The sequence below is a fragment of the Syngnathus scovelli genome, chromosome 4, assembly GCF_024217435.2.
Source record: "Syngnathus scovelli strain Florida chromosome 4, RoL_Ssco_1.2, whole genome shotgun sequence".
In the NCBI taxonomy this organism is placed as follows: Eukaryota; Metazoa; Chordata; class Actinopteri; order Syngnathiformes; family Syngnathidae; genus Syngnathus; species Syngnathus scovelli.
Genome location: NC_090850.1, coordinates 13,294,283 through 13,318,544, shown reverse-complemented (window position 1 = coordinate 13,318,544; position 24,262 = coordinate 13,294,283). Strand labels below are relative to the sequence as shown.

The window sequence follows — 24,262 nt, the reverse complement described above, 5'->3', positions numbered from 1 at the left end:
TATGAGTTGGGGGACACAACCCCCAAAATAATAAATGTTGGCATAACGTATTTTTTTTTCAACCTTTTACTCAAACACAAACACATTCGGTGTAATAACACCATCAACTACAATCCAATAAATACAACATTAAAACATCAATGTCGGCATAACGTTTGTCGGCTGGCATAGCAGCAACGCTGGATTCCACCAAGCCCCCTAGGTAGTGGGCGTAATCCATTGGTTTGCTCCGCCAACTTGGGGGCGGGGCCACCTCATGTAGTTACACATAAATACTTGCATTTGATTGCGTATGCGTACAAAGCGAGGTTACAATTCTAAAAGCACATTGAGGTATATGCTCACACCTGGGTTCGGACCAAGATCTCACCGAGTGAGAGCCCATGCCACTAACCAGTCGGCTATTGCGACCTGGCATCCACCCTACCGCCGTCTGCACTCTTTTGTACTAGTGATGTGCATTCCAGTTCTTAAGTGAACTGCAGCTTTAGAATCGGTTCACTCAAAAGATTTGTTCAAAAGAATTGTTCACCGAATCGATCTGTGACGTCACTTGGACACTCCATTAGGTACACTCCTCGGAGCCGCGTTCCAACATGTTTTCCAAGTGACCCTCGTTAAGCGCAGGTGCGTGAAAAGTTTTAGCTTCTTTCACGTTCAAAAGAGGCTAAAAGTTTTCACACACCTGCACTTAACGAGGGAATCACACGGACACTCCATTAGGTACACCGCCATTTTCAAGTGTACCTAATAACAGGCCACTTTATTAGGGAAATATCATGGTCAAAGGTCACAGGTGTCAAGCTCTAGTCCTCGGAGCCACGTTCCAACATGTTTTCCAAGTGACCCTCGTTAAGCGCAGGTGCGTGAAAAGTTTTAGCTTCTTTCACGTTCAAAAGAGGCTAAAAGTTTTCACGCACCTGCACTTAACGAGGGAATCACACGGACACTCCATTAGGTACACCGCCATTTTCAAGTGTACCTAATAACAGGCCACTTTATTAGGGAAATATCATGGTCAAAGGTCACAGGTGTCAAGCTCTAGTCCTCGGAGCCGCGTTCCAACATGTTTTCCAAGTGACCCTCGTTAAGCGCAGGTGCGTGAAAAGTTTTAGCTTCTTTCACGTTCAAAAGAGGCTAAAAGTTTTCACGCACCTGCACTTAATGAGGGAATCACACGGACACTCCATTAGGTACACCGCCATTTTCAATTGTACCTAATAACAGGCCACTTTATTAGGGAAATATCATGGTCAAAGGTCAGAGGTGTCAAGCTCTAGTCCTCGGAGCCGCGTTCCAACATGTTTTCCAAGTGACCCTCGTTAAGCGCAGGTGCGTGAAAAGTTTTAGCTTCTTTCACGTTCAAAAGAGGCTAAAAGTTTTCACGCACCTGCACTTAACGAGGGAATCATACGGGCACTCCATTAGGTACACCGCCATTTTCAAGTGTACCTAATAACAGGCCACTTTATTAGGGAAATATCATGTCCAAGTGACGTCACAGATCGATTCGGTGAACGATTCCTTTGAACAAATCTTTTGAGTGAACCGATTCTAAAGATGCAGTTCAGTTGAGAACTGGAATGCACATCACTAGTACAAAAGAGTGCAGACGGCGAAAGGGTGCCAGGTCACAATAGCCGACTGGTTAGTCACATGGGCTCTCACTCGGTGAGATCTTGGTCCGATCCCAGGTGTGAGCATATACCTCAATGTGCTTTTAGAATTGTAACCTCGCTTTGTACGCATACAAGTACTTATGTGTAAGTAACTACATGAGGTGGCCCCGCTCCCAAGTTGGCGGAGCAAACCAATGGATTACGCCCACTGCTATGCCAGCCGACACACATTATGCCGACATTGGTGTTTTAATTTTGTACTTGTTGAATTGTAGTTGATGGTGTTATTATACCGAATGTGTTTGTGTTTGAATAAAAGGTTGAAAAAATACGTTATGCCGACATTTGTTATTTTGGGGGACAGAACTCATAACAACGTAAAACACATTGTCATATGAAGCAGTTAACCAAATGTCTGATTTTTATGTTTTAATTGGCGAATAAAAAAAACAAGGAATAAAACACCAGACAAGTTTTAACATAAATGTTTATTTGAAAATAATAATACTATTAAAAGTACATTTCAAACCAGCAATCTAATGTGAAATTGCAATAGATATATTGGATAACAATATTTAGGCGTATATATGCATACACGTTATTGAAAAACTATTATAAGTGTTATAAAATCAAGATTACCCAAAGAGAAGCATAATCTCCCCGTTGTTGCATAACGGCGCATCCCTTCATGCAATAAAGTTAGTCGTTAGCTTGGAGAAAACGTGCATAAAAGAAGTGGTGTTTCAGTAAGTGCACTGTTCTTTCTTTCCTTGGCAAATCGTAAATCTACAATCTGGTTTACATAGTTCACGCCAGGAGACGCAACACGTTCACCGACTGATCCGTTGATGCACGCAAAGGTAGTTCACCCATTAACTCGCTCGCGAACGGGAAACTCAGGATTCGCTCCCTCACTGATCCGTTCTCGCGATGAACTGGAAATGCAAACCACTCACTCACTAACTCGTTCACGCACAGATCCGTTCAGTTGAGGAACGGGAAATGCAATTCACGACTCGTTCGTGAACGGGAAGTTACGTCATTTTCTTTATAGTTTTGTTTTACGGCGAGGTGGCACCAGCTTCAATGTGCATTACTGACACCTACTGGTTGAAGTCATATGAACTGAAAAAATAACGGGGAACGAAATACTGAACGGATAAGAATGACTCGAAGTGAAAGCAGGAGTTCTCGGTGTTCGCCACGATTGGCGAGTGGCTCCGTCGCTGCGCTCGAGCACTTCGGATTTGGGGTTCGACTCCCCACCCCTGCGGAATGTATTAAGCATAAAAGTAGTAACGCTTGTCAAACCTTTCCCCGCAGCACGATCCGAATTGCATTGCACGCTTCTCTCAACAGGGAAAAAAATAAGAACTTTAGTAAGGTTTTTCTTTTTTGTTATTTACTTGTATAGGCTGTTCCAAAATACCAGCTCGTATGCTTGATACATATTAGATGAGGTAAAAAAAAAAAAAAGATCCCGTCATTTACTTCATATGGTGTACCGGCATAAAGGTTTGCAGTGCTGAGGACATGTGGAGCCATAGAACGAAGTTATTTCGAAGCACCGATGGCCGAAGGGTTGGGCACATTGACAGTAGTGTTGGCTCGTGAGTGAACGATTCGTTTGAAAAAACGAATCTTTTCAGTGAACAAGAGTGAACGAATCACTTCCTAAAGTCAACGAAAAAACTTCACAAATTCAAGAACCAGATAGCAGTGGTTCACTTGTGATTTATATACAAGACACACACACAAGACAAGACTGAGATCTTACCATCACACATTGGTTACTAGTAAAATAAAACCACAAAAAAGTACCATAGCAAACTCTTGGTGGAAACTATGTTTAAAAAAATGTCTTTCTAATCTTTGGACTGCCCTGCCCTAACACCTAATTTAGCACAGAATTTAACAAAAAAGGTTTTTGAGTGGTTGTTTGGGGTCTCGCTCAGTACTAGGTGCACCAGAGGAGGTGCTTTCATAAGATGCCGGCAAACAAATGGGGATTCAATGCACAAGAAGCTCTAATGGCCAATTAATTCTTTCTTTGGCGAGCATCCAGAATGAGCACAGCCTCCATCTTAATTCATGGCTAATTTCTATCAGCGGTATTGGGAGGCTTTTTTTCTTCAGCCGTAGGACGCATCCGCATAACTTTAATGAATTCAGTCGAGGGCTCCGGTACACAGACATTGATTAGATTGCCTCCGAGGTCCCAATGCTGGTCGTTTGACATAGGCAGCAAATGAAATGTGACCTCGGCTAAAAAGGCCTGAACCAGCCAGCCCCAGTCTAATCCATTAGCTCAGAAACTTCCTCAATCCCGTTTAATTAATGAAGTGATTTTAAATAGGTGAGTGTTTATCAATCTCTGCAACTGGGAAATAGTGGGCAGAGAAACAAACAGAAATAACTGTGTCGTCCAGAAGAACAACAGCCTCAGTCAGAAGTAAATGAGCAAGAGTGCTTTCCACCCGGGTTGCTGGGTAATTGTTCACAATAACATGGGATACAACTTATGTTCTCAGAAAAGATCAACCACAAGCAACAGACAAACAACGAGGTTATAAGAAGAATTGCCTCTCACTTAAGATTGAAGATGATGTAACATTTTATCCCCAGCCATATAGCTTCAGCTGAACAATCTAAAAAATCCCAACCCCAAAAAAAGCAGTTACATCTCAATTCTATTTGACTTCAGTTAAGGCCGAACGATCCTAAAAATGTGCATTTCAACTCCAGTCCTGCGGGTGACAGTAATGGGCATTATGAAAAAACTTATTTCACTACAGCGCCATCTACTTTCCACACTTAGGGTCATATACATATATGCTTACTTTCAGACTTGTGAAACAACAGAGAGGCATGATTCACTGAGAACCGAGGCTGCATGGAAATCATACAATGTATACTTTTTCTCAGACTTATAAATGTCGTTGAAATCCATATAAAAACGATAAAGCACACTATAAATTTGAAAATGCCTTACATAGTGTCGTCGGCCAGTGATGACGTACAAAACACTCTGCCGACACTTACAATTTGAAGAGCTTTTCTTTCTTCATTATTACTGTATGAATTAAATCCAATTAAAGTAATTTCATCAGAACACGGTGCTGGCAACTGAATGCATGCATGTTTGGAGGTAAAAAAAAGTGGGTGGGGCTACAGTGCTCTGGAGCAAAGGACTCAAAGGTGGTTTAATTTCTTCTGCATTCTACTTAATTATGTCATTACAGTAGGATTTTATCAAGTCCCTATTATTGAAATGCTAGTTTGATTTGATCCTTTCTCAAGACGCCAATGGCTTTTTATTGTGGTGACTGTTAATTCTGTCTGCTGTACTTTAGGGCAATAGAGGGGTAAAATATTATAAACACATTTGCACAGTGCAGTCGTACACCACAGCAACGACAATAATATTCATGTCTATTCACGTCTGCACTTTTAAATGCGGGCTGAAGTACAGCCTCAATGTCAAAAGAAAGACAAGTGCGACATCTCTGTCGCTGCATATGTTGCCTTACTTACTTTGGATAATTGGATTCATTTATTTGTCTTCAATTAATAATGTATGATGCAACACTCAGTGGTATGCAAATGAACAATTTAAATTTAATGAGTTTTTAATGACCAAACAAATAATTAGAGGCGCCCGGTGTGCATGTAATTTGGGCTGGAATGAATTTAAGAGCTTTGTTCAGTGTTTGAACAAAGAGAGGCTAATTTACTTCTTGACTAGCTTTGGCTACCGAAGAACCATGCTGAACTTACAAAAATGACTTGAAAGTCACTATCTCAAAGTCATTGGAAAAAATCTCACAAAGGCCAGCAAAGGCTATGCAAAATAAAAAAATAAAAATAATGATGTGAACCGTTATATTCCACAAATAGAGACGCATGTTCTGAATATGTCTCAAATGCTGACAAAGAAAAAGTCTGCCCCGGATAGCTTGAATATTCCAAGTATGCCCGCTGGTATGGGGAAAAAAAGACAGCAAGAAGGAGATGCCACTGGAGCTGAATGGCATTTGGTAATGGCTTTTTTTTTTCAGGAAACCCAAAAGACATTGTTAAGATTTACATTTTCAAATATATGCTGACCTTTTTTCCCTCCTCTCCGCTGTTCGCTTGTCATCAGCAATGTAATTGAATCAATATATTTCCTGATCAGCCCGCAGATTGAATAAGGTCACAGGAAGCCATGTGTGGACATTAAAAATCATTATTCTTCTCAAATTGAGCAGCGATGGCATAGAACATTCTGGGTTGAAAATGAAATTATATTAGAGTCTATTACACTTTTACAATTATAGAGACGTTCCAATATTACAGTGGGAAATGAAGTCATAATAAAAAAGCCCAGGGGTGTATTATATAGAAATGACCTGACTACTTTTTTTCCCACTTTTGCACTGTTATTGAATTGATGAAGAGAACTTGGTGACATTACATTCACTGATAAGTGACCTTATTCATGAAAAATGGAGGAGCTTGATTCACTTGTTCCATTTCCTTCTTATTTGCTGTGGAACCGTTTTCCACCTGAAGTGCTAACAGCGTGCACATTTATGCTCCCTCGCAGATAATTTGCAGGACAAATGGTATTAATGGGCTGCTCAAGCAGTTATCACTATACGTAATTGCCTTGAAGCCTACATTTATTTTAATTATTCATTTATTTTGTAGGGTATGGGATTTGGCTTTATGCGCATGTCTGAGCAGCAAAAACGTCTAATTAAATTACCAAATAGATTTGTGTCGTAAGGAAGACAAAGCTTCAACAGTTTTAATCCAATGGTACATAAATAAAAGTAGAACACTGGCTGATTTAAATAACGTGCTTATCTGGATAATTTCAGTCTAAACTTTTGCAAATTATGCCTCACCATAACAGCAGATAAAACTTAATTTTTAATTGGCATACTCATTGAAAAATAATTGCACTTATCAGCCATCAGCTTATCAAAGCTGTACAAAACAAGAATGAACATGACCATCCCAAACTTTCTGTTTGATTTCAATGTCACTGAAACCTCTGAAGTTGAATGCCCCTGAAGTCATACAACTGGAGAACAGTAAAACAGTTCTCAAGTGTCTTAACACCGTTGTGACATGTTTTGGTCAAAACACCAACGAATCAGATGTCACCACTCGCTTTACACTCTTTGGGGCTTACTTTCCCATTTAAGTCAATTTCTTCCACTGAAATGATGCTTAAACAGAGAAATGCACTTAAAAGATCCCTTATCATAAGTGATTTTCCATGAGCCCTTGTGTCTTGCTCCAAAGTTGGAGGAGTGGGAATAAAACAAGCCAAAATCCATGTGTCGGTGGTGAGGGAGGGCGAGAGACTAGCTCCATAATAGGTGTGGTTTAAATTCATGTGAGAGTCTTGAGATTCAAACATGCAAAGTACATAAACACAAGAAGTATCCATCCATCCAGCTATCCATCCATTTTCTGTACTTTGTTAGAATTTCCACGGGCAAAGTCACTGAAAGACCAAGTTGTTGCAAACTTCAGATTTGTGACGTAGTGATTGGCGGTTGGGTAATTTCACACGGCACACCTTAAAATCTCACACGACACATTGATGCGTCATGGCACCATGTTTGTAAATCACAGCCTTAGATCTTTCAAAAGCTCTAAAATTGCATCACTGAAGGATGATATGTTGTTATAATTTCAAAAATGTCTGCAAGGGGCCGAAAGGTTCTTCTCACGGCCTCTCGTTGTGCCTGCGCTATGCTGCCTATCTATAGACGCAAAATCAGCCGCGCCATTCATCTCAGGTTTGATCAATCACAATGCGCATGCTAAATTCACATATTTGCATATACTCTTCCCACGAGGTGCAAAACAAACTGCACGGCAATTCAGCGCGTTTGGTAGACGTAATTCTGGTTGCGCCCTCGGGCACCCTTCTGCTCAATTAGGCCCAATGGTCACAATGTCTGCAGAGATTAAACAGAGTGCTCAGAGCTCGTCAAATGGAGGCGAGCTGGGAAATCCAGTCACTTGGAAACCTTGCTGCCCCCTCAGCCATCATCATTGTCATCACCATGGATGGACGTAAATAGCCTTTCATGTCTGGCTGTTGAGTGAGCACATCTACTTGAAACTCTGCCTACAGATGGGGTAATGAAAGAACAATTCCCACGTCCACCTCTTCAGCCTTTATGAATATAAAACCTCAGAGTGGAACGCCTGTGAAACACTTAATGACAATCTAAATCAGTGGGCGGCTTCAATCTACAAGGATTAATGGGCTTGATGTAGTACACATGAAGGAATACATGTCGCCTTATTACCCTAAGAGCTTCTCATGTCCTCCTTGAAGGAGAGCGGGAGGTGTGAGGGACCCTCAGCTACTCCACAAATTAGGTACTGTATTATCTATTCAATATGTTAAAAAAGGGGCATGAGATACGAGTCTTGTCACATTTTTCAGGAGGGGGAAAATAACTCGGTAGCCGAGTCTTACTTTAATGATCATTACCGCATCTCTGCCGCTGGAGAACTCGACGGAAGCAGTGCCGTGCGTGTTAAAGTGTGTTCGGGTTTGTGTAGAAGCGACAACTTTTTATTAGAGGTGTGCATTTCACTGTTTTATAAATTCCTACTATTTTGTCAAACTCAAATCAAAGGCATCGCGGGGGAAAAGTAATAAGCCAAGCGCGCAGCAGAGTACAAAAAGCACAGAATGTATTAAACCTATGACTACAAAAGCAATAAATATTCCTAATAATATCATGCAGTCATTACATTTTGCCCTACCAATCTTATTTAGCTTTAGTTTACATGGCCAATCATCTGTTATGTCACAAATTTCTAAATATACCAGGAAATTAATGGCCTGGTTCTCATTTGACATTACTCCGAGATCCTTATGCATGTGGGTGGTGGAACTAAGATATGATCCCTTATTAGTCCCACAGTGGGAAAGTTCACAAGTTAAAGCAGCAAAGGAAGGAACAAATTATGAGCACAGGGTTCAATCTAAAACAGAAGATGAGACATTCAAGCCACCTTGTCAGACAACATCTTTGTTAACGCAAGAAAGTATTGGAGAAGTTTTACTGTTCAATAGATAAATACTTTTTTAGTTGCTCCCCAAAATTTGTTTCATAAACAAGCTTCTTGTGAGTAAATTACCTTATTCAAAATCAGGTATGCTAGGTACTCTTTTCAATAAAATCCTGTTAGTCTCATAAGGAAAGGTTTAGCTATAGGCTGGTTTTTGATGTAATTGGTATTTGTCCATGTCGGAGGGTGAGATCATTAGGATTAGCTTGGCATGAAATGGAAAGACCGGTGGACCAGCTCATGATAGCAGCATAAAGTAAAAATCACTACAAGACTCTCATTCATTACTGTTATTTGTTACCTGGATCTTGTTTCAACCGATACAGTCAACGCAGCTGTGATTTTGCACTTTAGCGGTGGGAAAGCGGACTAATCCTCTAAACATAGTTACAAATTGATGACGATTAAAAGCTTTAATGGCAACACTCCGAGAAGTGTACGTGTTGTTCCGCGCATGCAGGCTGAAAAGGTGCATTCACTCCAGTGATTGTTGCCCTCTTCAAGCAAACTGGCTGTCTCGCTCTGTCACCCTCTGGTTGGTTGGAGGCCCAATGGTGATGGATGTTTTTTTCCCCCCTCTTTGTGGAGTCCCTGTACCGCTGCGGCATGCCAGGCAGAATGAAAAGCAGATTAAAGAGGTAGGAAACCGACACATAGAGGATGTTTGGCTGTTGGCTATTGAGTTATCAGGCCTTTTCACAACTAATGAAACAACTTTCAGCACTGCAGCTTATTAAATATCCCAGAGTCACTGGGCAGAGCTGCCAGGCTCTGAGAAAGCTACATTAGATTTTAATTAAAACCAAACAAATCCCCCAGAGCTTTTAACTGTGGAATGATTCCTGTGCGTGACATCGACAGGTACAAAACCTTGAATATGTTAATGGTGAAAGGACACTTTTATTTCGAAAGACATGTATGACATCATGCTGAGAATGAAACACACACAAAACAACAAAGTAGTCCTTTTCCCATCTGAATAGGCACCCCGTATCATTTGACAACTCTATGCTGCTTTTAAAGCCGCATTTTTCTCCCGCGGCCCGTCGCACACTGAGCAATGCGGCTGAACGGGAAAATCATGAAAAACATGGGTTTCTTTAATTGAGTTTATTTGTACATAACAGAGACTCTACACGATTCGCTATTTTACGTATATGATTGGAAAACTCGCTATATAATTGTACAATACACTGTATATTGTTAAAGATTGGTAGATGCCGGCTTGATCTGAATCTTGTTTGTACAAACATGTCTGTTGGGAAAGCATTTTTGATTGGCCGTTATGTCTGCAAAGTTGCAAAAACATTCATTTGCTATTCAAATTTGGAATCACATCAAATCTAGTTGCCAACGGACAGCGAGTTGCAACCTCGCTGCAGATCCCTGCATGCTGCACATTGGTTTAGTCAGGTTCGACCGCGTCGCTGGATGCATGGCAGGCTTACGGACACTCGCTACAAGTGGGAAAAATCGAACAAAAGGAATGGCTCCAATATCCTTTATCTCATTGGAGTGGGTCACCCCAGCATCAGGAATGGAAGGATAACTAGTCCAGCCATGAGCATTTATGGACATATGTAGCACAAGCAGCTCTTAGTGCTGGACAGACATGTATGTATATTAACACTCAGCACTTTCTTCATTATGAATATTCATTCTCATTCATATTTTAGACCTTCCATTCCTGCGGGGGCCTTGCTAGGTTTTGACCAATTTCCATCCCCATTACACAAATGACAGCTCTCACTCCTGGGCCCTGACAGAGGTCCACCCAATGCACAGGAGGTCCAACGGGGAGGGATCCTCACTTCGTTCCCAGCTGTCCACAAACACTCATTAACAGAGGAAAATATCCAACGGAATCTCTGTGAGAATTTTTAATCACACAAAGACCCTGCTAATTAGGCAGCTGATGGGGCATGGAGAGCACAAGGACGAATTCTTTAAACAAAGGACTAGAAACTTTAGGAGCCTTAATTACTCGGGCAAAGAGTTCATTCCAGAATGGCAGAGCACATCATTCCACTAATGAGACCAAGTGGCAGCACATATTAGTGAGAAATAATGTGGAAAGTTCAATTATATTGTGCTTTTGGAGCCATTTTTTTTTCTCTCTGACTTTCCTTCACTGCTACTTACGTGCATGCAGAAGATTGAGACTGGGCCAGCACCGGAAGGAGGCAAGGGCGAAGGACACACAATCACTGGCACCTGCTCTCTGCTCTGCACGTGTATCTTGGCAGGCTTGATCATCTTAATTGCCCATTAGAATGTTCTCCTGTTTGAAAATGAATGTCATTATGGCAACCGGTTCTGGTGTCTGCTCGAGAAAGACTTACTGCAATTTCACCATTCAATACTGCATGTCCTGAATTGCAAACATGCAATTAATGAGCAATTTTCTGGAAGCAAACGGAGAAATTCCACGAATTAAAATAGGACACAGTCGGAGTCACTTACGAGGTTCGAGCTTCCTTTTGTTGTTGTTTTTTGGCTGCCATTTGCTCTGTTCACTCACAATTATGTGTCCTTTTGAAACACAATCTTACCTTATTGAGAACATTTTGATTCTACATTGGCTTGAGATGAGAACACCGAGAACAGAATACATTTATGATTGCCATGGCAACGCCGATCATCCAATTTAGAGAATACAATTTACTTGGGTTTGCAACATTACAAATTGCAATGGCTAGTGTTTCCAGGTCATGTGGATGTGATGGTAATATACAAGTAATATTGTGGCAATTAATTCAATAAAAAAAAAAAAATGTCAAAGGTCTTAAGTCAAAAATAAAATAAAATAAAAATAAGTGTACAGTTAGTCGGGTAACTCATACCTCAAAGCACCGCTGTGTACAATTTATGAGGTGTCAAGACCTGCCTTAAAATTTTTGTTTTCAAGCTGGGCTCATACTCGCTGGGGTTTTTGGGTCAGTTTCTTTGCTGTTGCTGAGCAAACATCCACATCATTAGCAAGTATGTAAAAAAAAATGCATTTGAGTTAAATTATTGAGGTACTAAATAGTCACATAATATGTTACTGTGAAGTCCTACTAAAAGGGTAATACATGCATATTCTCTCCTGCATAAAACATTGTATCAAAATTCCTAATGTCCACATCAAGAGGTGCCTACATACCTATTACAGCAAGCAGGAAGCAAATTTCCCGTGAAATAAAACAGCTAATGGGAAATGGAGGGCGAAAAGCAGCATTCCTTTTTGCCCACTAAGGTGGAACAAGGAAGGGAGTCAGGCAGACTCGTTGAACTTTCAGATGGCTTTTCATAGAAAAACTCATCAACCATCAGAGGTGGGTGCTTAATATGTCCTCATTACGATGTTATTTACAGTAATTTAGGTCCATGCTTGAATGACGCATTTAATGTTTCTGCTGCTGACTTTATTTTGAATCTGCGCTTGAAGGAAATAGAATTAGGGACTGAAGGCCACACTTGTTGGAGTTCCTGTCCTTGAACAATACAATGAACCCAGAGTTAGTCATGATGCTGCTGTATATTCACATTGTCTCAGTGGGCTATGCTATCTTTCACTTTCTTGACAATTGTCTTTTTTAAGACCAGGAAGAAATAATGTAATAAAATTAAATTCACACATACCCAGCATACCCAGCTCATCACACTCATAATCAACCGGGAACAAGTCTCAGTAATATTTCGTCGGCCGACTGGTTTTACCGTGTCGTTTGATGACCCACTAAAGGGTTAGGAGTCAAAACTTTATTAAAACATTGTTTTATATCTATGACTTTTTACTTGCTGGTTAAGTGCATATTCTTTTACAATATTGTGTTTTGATTTATAAATTGACCGCATGGCCTAGCCAATCAGCGATGCCGTTAAGACGGTGATATCGGGTCTTGACCAATTGAAAAGCACAGGTAGGGACAGTGGAAGTAAAGTTTTCATGCACTTGCGTATGTGTGAGTCGTAAATTTGATCAGATTTTTTTATATCATTTGTCGCTGGAAAAACGTCCAGACCATGTATCAGTAACTTAGTGGAAATGAATGGATGTGAGCATTTACTTTGCAAGTCGATTTACAATGTGCATACCTAAATTTACCCCTTAATAAATCCCTAAAATGTTTGTTTAGTGAGTCACTGTGCTTCTAACAAAAACAGTTAGTCAATCTCAGTTTTTTTGGTCAATCAATACCTTGTACCGTAAATTTCTCTTTTTATATCAGATAATGGCAAATGGTTTATGCATCAAGCTGGATATGTCGTGTGTAAGGGTATACCCTTACATATGTTTTGTAATTACCAATTTTCTTTCAAATATGTACTTTTGACAGTTAAAGTGTTCAAGGCTAAAGTTAATGAGAATTAGAAACACTGTCCTGAAAAAAAAAGGGAGTGCAAGCATTTATCTTGTTTTTTTCTCAGGTGGCTGTGCTGGTTAACTACGCCGAGCACATTGCTTATAGAAGCCACCAACAGAAATATTGTGTAAATCAAGAGCTTGTTGACTGTTTGCTTTCTTCGTCCTTACTCTCTGCAGAGAAACCCAGAGAGAATTGTCTGACCGGAGAAGACCCACCAGTGAAGGGACCCTATTGATTTTTTTTTTGTTTCCCCATGTTCACTCTGCTAGAGTTGTTTGTTGCTTTTTGTCCAGTGCCTCCATTTTATTTATAGGCAGCAGAATCAATAGAGACTCTTCCTCACCTGCGTGTTTACAGCTTCATGAAAACTTTCAACCTCTGGTTCTCTTGTGGTTCAAACAATTTGACTTCTAATGATTGACAAGTGTAATAGCCATGAAGGTTGCAGGCTAGAACAAGATCAAATGGCACATACATGTATGTTCAGTTAAAATAATAGTGACATGAATGTCATTTCATGATGCAGCATTTAAGGATTTCCTCTTCATGTATTTTTTTTCAAATTATTCTTATTTTTAACAATTAACAACATAATATTTCCTGGAAAATATATAAAATCTGTCATATTACAGCAGACTTATATGGTGCTTATCCACACCATACATCGCCCAAAACATTTTAACGACAGATATTACTTGATAAAAATATAAAAGTATCAAGCAGATGCATTGCTGGAAGGTTAGCCTGCATGCTTCATCTTCTTGCGAGCTAATTATGCCAAGGCCATAGATGGACAGCAGCTAGAGTAGATACCATTGCAGGAGTTAAAGTTCTACGTGTTGATATCCATGCCAGACGCCTCCTGCCTGAATCATATGTGTTGTTCCATTTTTTTAAACTATCTTCACACCCCTGAAGCATTTAAAAAAGTTTTGCACAGCTTGGCAACTAAGGACAAAAGCATACAGATCGATGGAAACAGCCGTACACATTAGCATTACGGATGTCTCACTCTCATGCAATTTATGAGATGTGTGCTCCAAGTTTAACAAGAAATGTTCTAATACGAAAAAAACAACGGCAACTCGTTCTATGTGCAACCCGACTGTACCTCCTGTGGACGTGCAGGCTGTTCCTGCCATAGTACACAGTGCTCACAATCTCATTTTGGTGCAGAGGGCGCCACACGTTGAATTAAACAGGTTCTGATTGATAAGGTAGTTGAAGGCAAATCTGCTCCCGCTAATTGTCTTTCAAATGCCCTCATTAATCAAAGCGGGTCTGGCCCAGTGACGGGCGGCGCTGTCAGCCTCTCTGCTACCAGCTCTCCTCCGGCCACTCACCTCCCAGCATGACGCCTGCTTCCCCTCAGTCAGATGCCACTGTCCAAGGACCACGAGAGCAGAGGCCATCCGTCCGTCCGCCGCACACCTGCCTTCTGCCAGACAAGATTTGACCGCCCCCTGCCATTGGGTTGGCCCCAGAGACCAATTTAGCAGCCGCTTAATGATTTATGGCTTCAAGTGGTGGAAATGAGGGCAGCATATGATAACGGGAATAAACACGTTTAATTAGCTCCTCATATGCATTATTTATTTATTTACCTGCACTGATTAATTTATATACTTCTTTCCACCCCAAGTAATTTTGGTATTCACAGCAGCTGTCAGTGTCTTTGTTGTGTGGATGGAGCGCAGGTTCTCTCACTTATTTGTTGGCAGGGTTGCAGTGTAAATCCTCAGCATTTGGGTGTGTTTTTCAAGGGTGCGGTTGGGTATCAGCAGGGACCGCCCCTGCAATGAAATGAAAGGAAATGGCGAGGGATATTACACTTTAAAATATACAGTTCCCTGTGCTCCGAGTATAGCCTTGTTTGTGAATTCCCTGACAGGTAGTTCCTCCCCCACTTTTCTTTGAGCATGGGGCATACATTTTCATGGAGGCGCTAATCAAAGCTGTGCGGTATCAAACAGCACAGCCACAGTCAGTCAAATCGGCCTTGCACCTCATCAACAAATCGCCATAATGCTAATGAGTGCTCTTCACCCTGCATCTGTCATGGCATGCATTTAGCGTTGACTCCTGCACTCACATTAACACTGCACAATGAGCTCTCACTCAATTGTAATCTTATAGGAACAGGACAGGACTTTTACAATTTATAGAAATTGAGGGTTAGATTGTGGACATAGGGTTAACCTTATATCTATAATAAAGGCTAACGCATGGGGATTTTTGTTGTTGTTTTAAATGATCAGATTTAGGGTTAGTGATTCTTGTTTGGGGTTGAGTTTTGGAGCTAAAATGAGGGTTTTGGTTGGAGTTTATCTTACATACATAATGTAGACTAATGGATTGGGACACATAACCATTATATCTACAGGAATGTTATTCAAGGGTTAGGCTCAAGGATTACAGTTTATGGTTTAGAGTTAGGGTTACGGTTGGGTGGTGTTTAGGGGCGAGGATTGAGGTTAGTAGTTCTGATTAGGAATAATCTCACATGAGCAATGACGATCAATGGATTGATCCACATACATTATACCAGTGGTTCTTAACCTGGGTTCGATCGAACCCTAGGGGTTCGGTGAGTCGGTCTCAAGGGTTCGACAGAGGCTCCACTGTGGAGGTCCGAACAAACCTAATTTATTGTGTAAATACTGATTTGCCAGTATGTAATTTGTTGTGAGGTCATGCATAGTGTTGGTTTTGTTCTTTGAGCAAGGTGATGTTCATGCACGGCTCATTTTGTGCACTAGTGAAAATCATCTATGTCTTGAATCTCCCCAAAAACATTTTTCACTAACGAGGGATTCGGTGAATGCGCATATGAAACTGGTGGGGTTCGGTACATCCAACAAGGTTAAGAACCACTGCATTATACAATATACAGGTTTAGGATCTATGGTTCAGACAGGAGATTATGTTTACGTGCTATAGGTGGGGTTGCTTTTAGGGATAATGGTTCGGGTTAATCTCAAATACCGTACATTATGAAGCCTAGTGGATTTTGACACTTGACCATTACATCTAGACTAGAGGAATGGTGTCGGCTAGGAATACCTTTTAGGTTTAGGATCTTGGACTTGGCGCCATGGTTTCAGTAACGGTTAAAGAACCCTTGGATGGCACTTATGTAATTGCTCTAAATATAAAATTGGTGTGCACTAAAATTGAGCTCCCCTCTTGGACACTTGTGGCATTAAAATCAGTGAGTGACAAGGAGCCAGTCAAGGAGGTGACAAAGGCGTACGTCCAACATAGAGAAACGCATCACCCGCTCTGTAAGATCCCCTCCGATCGGTGTCAACATGCTTCACCCTTGTCCACAAATCCCTGGGCAATGAAGACCTCCAGCAGCCCTCCTCTCACTGGCCTATCAAGCCCAACTGTTATGGCTCAGACCCAAGGCGGTGCATTAAAGCCCTCAGCATCTGATTGCTGCTCCAGAGTCAAGTGCTTCTGTCATTCCTGGGCCGTCGAGATGAGGACTCTCACGCTGGCCCTTCCGACCCATTCACTTTGATCCCATTTACAGACTACAATGCAAATACGTAGACAAAAGATTCCCAAGTCCAAAAACCATAACCGGCCGAATTTAACACTTGATTTTACATTGGACAGTTTTCTTGGTCTTCATTCAGTTATGTTAAGAAATAAACATACTACTTTTATTTGACTGATTGTTCATGCCTAACACATTACGCTATGATGTGTCAGAAGATATCTCTAGGAGTGCTGCTTGGAATTTGGATTTGAAATACAGTTTTTGACCCCAGTCCGACAGTCATTTTTATTTCTTATTTAGGTTAATAAGCAGCAAAAACAAATAATCAGTCACATGTATTGGTAGTACAAACCTCTTATGACCACCTGCACCGTCTCTCTTGTGTTAATTTATCAAGATGTGTATCACTGGCTTTGAATTTTCCAGTGGTTTATAGGGCTGTTAAATATTTAGGGTACCTTATTTGACTTAATGAGGTGCATTGCTCTGGTGGAATCACGTAATTCAGTGATAGCATCAGTAAATAAATTGCTCGTCAAATGAAACAATAATTATCATGTCACATCAGCATGCATTCCAAATATTTCCTCATTTCTCATGAGGTTGCAGTGTAATATTATCCTGCTATTTCAATGCCTGTTGTTAATTTATACTTTGATATCATCTAAATGTATGTCATCTTTGTCATCTATGTTAATTCAATCAATGTTTTAAGAACATTTTGGGACTATCGGGACTCTGCTTTTGCTATTTCCCCCTCCTCAAATACCAATGTGGTGGATTTTCTTTTGTACATTGATTAAACTATCCTTCAAAACGGAACCATGCAGTGAAAGAAGTGGAGGACAAAAAGAGAAACTTGTTGGCAACATTTTCAGCCTTTTGCTCTGTTGATTTCAGCAACTTTCCCAGATGACATAAATTGTCCACATTGCTGGCAGGATATTCCTTACAGTGCAAATGAAAAGGATGCACTCGTGTTGCCTGGGAATGAACTGAAGGTAAAAATAATGGGAACGAAAACACAAATATCTGTTTGTTTGTCAGTGTGCATCACCGCATGGATCTCCACACACTGTATGTGTGTGTGCCGCATGGTGGGGCGCAAGATGGAGTGCGGTGTCGTAGTTTGGGCAGAAGGTGAATAACTACAGTGCTTACAGTGTAATCATGGTTCCTGTCAGCATTGCTGCAAGAGAGGAGGGGGCGCCCTGTAGACTGGTGCTCCTTGGTGATGAAGTACAGGCACAGAGGAGCGCTCTACACCTGGATATTTATTAACACAGACCTGACAGTAATGAGGCCTGAACAGGTGGGCTGGGACACACACACATCAGAGTGAGGAGCATCCGCCAGGATGCAGAAGGGGAAGAGACGCTGAAGTTCACCCTGCAGGAACGTGGCCCTAAAGAGAGCGGCCCACCCACTCGCGCTCACACCCATCTCGCCCTAAGCACAAAGAACACCACATGCATGTTTATTTCTCCTGAACTCTGATCTAAAAGGCACATGTTTGGGAAACAGAGTGATTTATTTCAAATTAATGAATCACAGAGGTACGTGCTCCATTTGTGGAAAGGTGTCAGTTGGCCAGTTAGCAATCAAACAACTACACAATAAATTGCCTGTTTTTGTCATTTTTTCCTTTTTTTTGGGCTACAGATTAAAATCCATGTCAACAAACGTCTAGAACAGAACGGAATACGAATGCAGGGAGAGATACAATTTGCAAGCCTGTTATGAAGCTGCCTCTGAATATTTGTAGCGGCATTGCACAGACTTTGCCCTTTAATTTGACAGCAGCACACAATTGCTATGCTTTTGTTTACAGAAAAACACCACTTGGTTCTTACAGGACGATAAACTACCTACAAATTACTGACACTACAGGTTACAACTAATTTTTCTTGAAAAGTGCGTCTTGAAACTGAAGTTTTAATTTTTAATGTCCTAATCGCTGATATTAAAATGAGAAACGTCAATAACAAAAACACATCAGCTATGCACCGAGGTCACAAAAACTGAATCATGATATAGCAAGAGACGACTATAATTCCTGTTTGCTGTTACAGTCCACTTAAATTGGGGCCGAGTAGAGTCATTCAGCAGATAGCGTTACACCTTTAGCACTGGAGTATGGCCTTCATTGTTATCAAGTCAGACACACTTGCTGAGAATTGTTTCAGTCTGTGCTGAGTACTACAGTATACCTGCTTCCGACGTTACATTCCATGTTGTATGAACTCACTATCCCGTCATTAAAATTTGACATATTGCAGAGCACGATATTGAAAAAAGAGTTGCATTATCACTCTTGGTTGAAACATAGTGATTTTGAGGCCAAGATGCAGGAGACAGGATCTGGCTCTCCTCTCATACAGTAAGGAAGATGTTCCAGACCTCATTAGGACTAACGACAATACCCTTAACTCACAATATGGACAAGTCCTGGTCAAGACAGCATCGGGCATGTGTATGAAGTGATTACACGCGACTGATCTGTTGTGTTTGTCTGTCCTCCTCTACCGTTGTCTTATTAAGAGCCCGGGTGAGGCTAATCAATGTTGTCATGTGACGCTGAGCAGATGCATGGAACAAAGAAGAGAAGGAGACCACTGTGGGCCCAAGGTGCATCTGCGGGGGAGGAAAGAGGAGAGCTGGCCTGCTTGAGCTGATGCTCGCTGATGGCGCACCCTGTCAAGTACCCCGTTCATACTACTAATGGTTGGAGAAAAGGTAGAGGGTGACTACGTCCTACATTTCATGTCAATTCCACCTTAATAATTTGTCACTTGCAGACCCCGCGTGACTGACACAAACTGCGGGTGATTCGGCTCCTCGCTCCCACCCAAAATGGCACTTGGAGAAATTCACTTAACTACTGTAGTCAACTCTGAATTCAGTCTTCACTGCTGACTTATTTGAATTTCTCGTGTGTAAAACCTTGACTTGAAACTGATTAGAGGAAAGGAACGGATGACTGTGCCACATGAACAGGCTTCCTTATTCTGATGTTAAAGCTTGTAACAAAAAATTCTGACTTCCACTTCTCTGAATTTAAAACCCTGGCCAGTGACTATTAACCCATTCTGCTGAGTCTACAGGGAACACTCATTACTTATGCAGACACTTCTAACTAAAAGATGACCTTGGGCTTATCATGATAGGTTCGAGATCTAAGCGAAAGCAGCATGACATTACGTTTCCATATATTTGTTGCAAGCCGACAAATCGCATTGTTCATTTGTCATTGTGGCACAATTTAGGCCACATAAACCCCCTCAGTATGATATCGATAATGAGATGTCAGAGATCTTTGCCATCTAATCTGTTGCAACAATACATTTAAGATGAGTGTCTTCTCAGAATGTACTACGTACGTGCTACACAGATGAATATCTACCACTGAAGGAAGTCTATCCTGGAAGGAAGTTTAGCATAGGAGTAATTGGAAAGGCATGCAAGCAATGTGGATTTAAGTGGATAGCGCACATCCTGCTTTACATATCATTAAAAGAGAAGACTTTCTATCGTGCAACGGGTTCCATTTTTAGTACTGCAGTCACATAAGCAGACAATTAGGGCTTGTTAGCTCATCTCTCCCAATGCTTTGCAAGGAGGACAGCGCTGCAATCTTTGGAGAACAAGCAGTTCCGTTTTAAGATCCTATGTTGGGCGCTAAGCCGGTAAACTCCCATTTATGCTCTTGAACACCCGAGACGGAAGGAATTAGCTCCCCCAGACAGAAATGTGAAGCCGTAAGCTTTCCGTATACCTCAGAGATTAATTAACTTCCAACTTTATATATTAAAGAATATGAGATGCCACTGAAGTGACCAGACATCAACTCCATTAGATTTTTTTTTTTCTTGGTACCAGGGAGAGGCAGGGAGCCACACGCTTAGCGAGCCACCATCTTCCATAATGCATGTTGGCCCCTTCGCTACTCTGACAGCACTTAAGAAACCTACAGCCATTTGAGGAACAAAGATCTCATCCATTTTTTAGTTTTGACGCTCACTGTCTGACGGGGGAAATGGTATGTGCCTCTGTGTTTGCGGACAGGTGTCTGCACGAGAGAGTTAGCAGGGGCAATTAGAAGCATGTTGTCGGGCCACTCACAAATGATCTCAGCTCGACACACGCTGCGCACCCCTGTGTATGAGTTTTACTTTTAACGAGTTCTTTTCATGCAGTCCTCCAAAGGTTCGCTCGCTGGCGCTGGAGATTCACCATGTCGCGTAGGATAAAGCCTCCAATTGCAGCAAAAGGAAGGATACATACTTACACAGCAACAGCATTTTCAAGAGGAAGAAAACAATCTTCAAGCGGGACAAAATAGGGTATAAAATTGTTTTGGGGAGTGACCTACAAAGAGTGGACAGCTCAAATTTCCATTTCTGTCCATGTCAGACAGCTTAACTTCTGAGTCTCCCAAATAACCCCTTCTGTTTTTTGCTCAAATGTGTTTTTGATATGGTTAGAATGCCATTAGATGGGCAAAAGGATAGGCACCACTCTACACTGTTAAAGATTTTGGCAGCTGTCTACATGTGGTAATTTGTGTCCATTTTTTTTTAGAATAAAAGAGGTTTGCAAAATCCAAGGAATTTCCAAAGCTTGGAACGTTGCATAGCCATTAAAGGGAGTCGCGGCTGGATGCATAGTGGCACCTTGACTGATAATGAAAGCCACTCCAGCCTGCTATATTAAACAATTAAACACTATAATGAATGAAAATAATAATGATGAAACATAATTAAAAAGTATGATATAAAAGTATAACATATAATTGCGCCAAAAGGTTGCAACAACTATACCACGATGCGAGCCTTAAAAGGGCGTGGCTGACACTGATTTTCCAACAGTTCATTTGAAAAACATTCATGAAGACAGATTTTACATATATGACACAAAAGACCTACTTTTGTCAACACTACCCTTAATGTATATTTGTATTATGGCAATTTGGTCACCAGCGATTAACTGGCAAGCGCTACAGACTACGCGTAGCTGGATGTTGTATATTTATAAAACATATCCTGCACATATCTTGTAGTTGGCTCGCATAATATAATCGAACAAACAACGTGATAAAATACTTTCGCTTAATGGTACACTTTTTTCACAAAGAGCAAACTTTCAAGCTTCTTCAGGCACGCTATCTCTAATGTTTGGCAACATCTGAGGTGGACTGATTCTTATTGCACATTAAGTGCTTTTAGACACAAGAGCAGGCAGCGCATGTCGTGAGGGATGCATTAGGAGACGACACGTGCTCCCTCTTTTATTGATTTCTATGGGCCTTTTAATTTAAGGCTTTCTCACTTAAGGCTGGTTTGAGAATGTGAGAAAAGGCTGGCTGCATATCCAGCTGTTAATGCGACAACCATGTTCAATTAAAAATGTATGAAGCTACAGATTCAAATCACCATGAAAGTAATAGGATTGTTACAAAATACAAGCGCTGTCTTGCAAATGTTTCTCCGAGGTCCCATTTTGAGGGAGAGAGCGGTCATGGATTAGTCTGCCAAAGACCATGAGTGAAGCAAAATGAGGACAATTAATCCCTTGAATGCTGACAAACCTGGTGGACGCAGCTAATTGGCGAGAGTATGACCTTTGCTGAACACTGACCACTCTGCTACTTGATAACTTTTCCCCTGACTGCACGGACTGAATGAAATTGCTGTTTTCAGCCATAGCAACGATAGGACCGGCAGCGCACGCTTAAAGAGAATGAGGGTGCAAAGTAGCGCTCCGCAAAGATACTCCAAGTCAAGCTCATTAACCTCGGCAAAAGAGACGCTACAAGAAACCAGAAGATATGCGTGGCATCGGATCACATCCTGAAGAGCAGCTCCTTGTCAAAGCTGAACTCTCAGCTACTGACACAGCACCGCTGGCATTTCTCATATTAGCCCTTTTTGTCCGAGGCTGGTGGGATGAGAGGACAATGGGGACTCATCCATTATGCTGTCTATTAATGTCAAAAGGAGGTGGTGATTTTTGTTCATATGGAATAAACATGTACAGTATATGCCAAGGTACCCATCAATTAAGTCAGTCATTGGTGGCTTGTAATATCTGGAAGCTGACTGAGGAGTAAAATAAATGTAAAATCCCCAAAACACACACAAAATGGAGGTGGGCTGATGTGAGCTATGACATCATTACGTTGTCACCACACGCCTTACCGCCTATCTTAATTTGTAAAGCATCTCATCCCGTCGCCTATAATCTTGACCAGTTCAAATAAAGGCTTTGTAGCAGGCAGGTGCAATCAGAGTGATGAGTAAACACATACGCTATGTCTATCTTGCCTATTAATCTGAGCAGCCAACTGTGAGGAAGGCTTAGCGGCCATATCTGCGTCGGTCCACATAGCGGCCCGTCGGTGTCGCCTCCTGTTTGGGTTTTATTGCGAACCCGGGATGGTTTTTGCAAAGGAAGCACAGATCAGAGCCCAATGAAAGTGGCTGTTTTGTTGAATATTTTGAAGCTGACAGCTTTTCTTGTAGATCTGGATACATGAGCATCTTAACCTTTAAGCCTGTAAACGATGATGGAGAGACAGACGGAGACGTAGATGAAATGATGAAATGAAACCGCTTACCATCAAAATGTGACACTAAGCACATTCAATAGAAAGTGGGAAGTCGACTGAAGTTAATATGCTTTTGCTTTTTTTGCACAAGGTAGGAAGGAAACAGGCATTTCAGTTATCAACTTTCGAAGAAAGGCCAATAAAATATTTGGACTCTATACCGATGGCGTTCGAGTCGACTTTGGGACCAAGATACAGCTTCCAGACCACTTGCGGAGAGCAAATGCTCGATTGCAACTTTCATTGCAAAAGATTTGCATCTATATTCTGTTATGTTGAGCAGAAACTCAATCCTGTCCTGTTTTACTAAAATGGCAACCCAAACATTTTACAGCAAGACAAAAACCCAGGTCATGGCGGTCCCTGGTATGTGTAATATATGCGGCTGCACAGGGGACCGTTCAAACTAATGCTCAATTAACTTCTGCTCAAGGCGTTAGAAATGAAATGCCCAAATACTAAAGAGGAATAGATGTCATCCAATTTCCATTCCTGCACATAGACGGTATTCAGCATGGGTAAACCAGCAGGTAGGAACATCATTCAATCATTGAAATGAATGGCATTCATTTTGCTGCAGAGTTGTTGAAAGACATTTTATTTCCTGTGGTATCTTGTGTGTGGGACGACAGGTATGGGTTGGTGGTTGGTTGAAGCATGAAATTGATTTCAAGGTTGATTTAAGGTTTTTTTTACACCCCCCCCCCAAAAAAAAAGAAACACAATATAAAAAAGAAGATATACAAAGTAATTGATTACGTTTTGAAATATAAGAATGAAATAAAATCCCGATCGTATCATGACTAATGTACGATACATTTAAATGTGCTAATTTGGTAGGAAATATTAGAGTAACACGAGCAACATTTTAAGAGTCTGTGTGAGGTGCACACATTACAGGAGGTCTGACCTGTGAGACCTATTAATAAAGAGATGATTAGCATTTGTTAAAACTCCTACATGGAAAAGGTCAGACTTCTGTTCCGACACGGCAGGATGAAAACATCCCACTTTTTGGTGCCGAATGTCATGATTTGAATTAAGATTGTCAGATTGCCTGTAAGCTCATATCACAGAGCAGGCG

At 41.2% G+C, this 24,262-nt stretch overlaps 1 long non-coding RNA gene across 2 annotated transcripts in view; it reads right to left on the bottom strand.

Annotated features, from left to right (window-relative positions):
• Window positions 1-8,999: 8,999 nt before the first annotated feature.
• LOC125967473 (uncharacterized) overlaps window positions 9,000-24,262 on the bottom strand; it is a 42,627-nt gene continuing 27,364 nt past the window's right edge. Inside the window, exons 2-5 of one of the 2 annotated variants that reach the window (XR_007480745.2) lie at window positions 14,668-14,856; window positions 14,407-14,526; window positions 10,854-10,992; window positions 9,000-9,310 (exon numbers count right to left, since the gene is read on the bottom strand). This is a non-coding gene — a long non-coding RNA (uncharacterized lncRNA). Of the gene's footprint in view, window positions 9,311-9,806; window positions 10,534-10,853; window positions 10,993-14,406; window positions 14,527-14,667; window positions 14,857-24,262 lie in introns of those variants that run through there. The other variant, XR_007480744.1, reaches the window with a different exon arrangement.